Genomic DNA, 1,112 nt, shown 5'->3' with positions numbered 1-1,112 from the left:
TCAGAGATCTTTAAGCTTCAAACTTAAAAAAATGATCTAAACATCCTCTTATCATTCAGTGTTTGTTGATGCAGCAACTTCTCTCCAACAGATTCGACCTTTTCTGTTTTGGTCACTTCATATTTCATCAGTGGTGGGCAGCACTAACTCAAAATTTAGCTGCACAATGTCTAAAGTGGTAGTCAATTTATTTAGATCCACAAGTTCAGAAGTGCATATGCTCACAAAAACTTAGCAGAAGCCAAACAAAGTGCAAATCTGTCTCCGTTCACCAGAAAACATTCCAGTGACTCCATAAGACATGTTAGCAGCTCAATACTGCCAACCAGTAGAATGATGTTTACCATTTACAGAATGACCAGAATGGCACAAGTCGTCGCAGWTTGGGGAGGTGATTTGTTGAAACTGTCTTTTCAGTCATGGCGTTAAAATAAAAACTAGCTGAGGATTGTTAGTTCTGCTGCTTCTTGGTCATTTTATYATATTTATAGTAGGGCTTCAGTAAGAAAACATGCAGATATTAGTCATTTCAAACTGTTTATTGTAAAACAGAAGCGGTGCATTCAGTTTAGACGACTYTCTCTTTTTCTTTAGACAATACTGATGATTGAACTTGTAATGTTATTTGTGTTTAATGCTACTCAACTCTAAATTTACAAAGCACAAATTGCACACCATTTGAAGAAATTAATAAAAACCCTAAAGTGCAAAGGAGAAATTTAGGTCAGTAATTAGTGCTTTAGGGGAATAGTGCCCACCACTGTATTTCATGTACTGGAATATAGTTTTTAAWGTGACTGACTGCTGGCCTCATGAAAACGATACATTTTTGAATCTTAAATCAAAGTGTTTAATCCTGTGCTCAGAACACATGCTTGTTCAAGTTGTATTTATGCAGTAAGTAGAGGTAGTTTTCTGCTGCCTAATCGCCAAATGATTCAGAAACAAATGCACTGTAAAATAATAACCTCAACTCTTATTGAATGAACCGTTTCCTAAGAGAGAGAGAGAGAGAGAGAGAGAGAGAGAGAGAGAGAGACAGAGAGACAGAGAGACAGAGAGAGAGAGAGAGAGACAGAGAGAGAGACAGAGACAGAGAGAGACAGAGAGAG

Source organism: Austrofundulus limnaeus, unplaced genomic scaffold (genome assembly GCF_001266775.1).
Source record: "Austrofundulus limnaeus strain Quisiro unplaced genomic scaffold, Austrofundulus_limnaeus-1.0 Scaffold647, whole genome shotgun sequence".
In the NCBI taxonomy this organism is placed as follows: Eukaryota; Metazoa; Chordata; class Actinopteri; order Cyprinodontiformes; family Rivulidae; genus Austrofundulus; species Austrofundulus limnaeus.
This window is presented reverse-complemented; position numbering follows the sequence as displayed.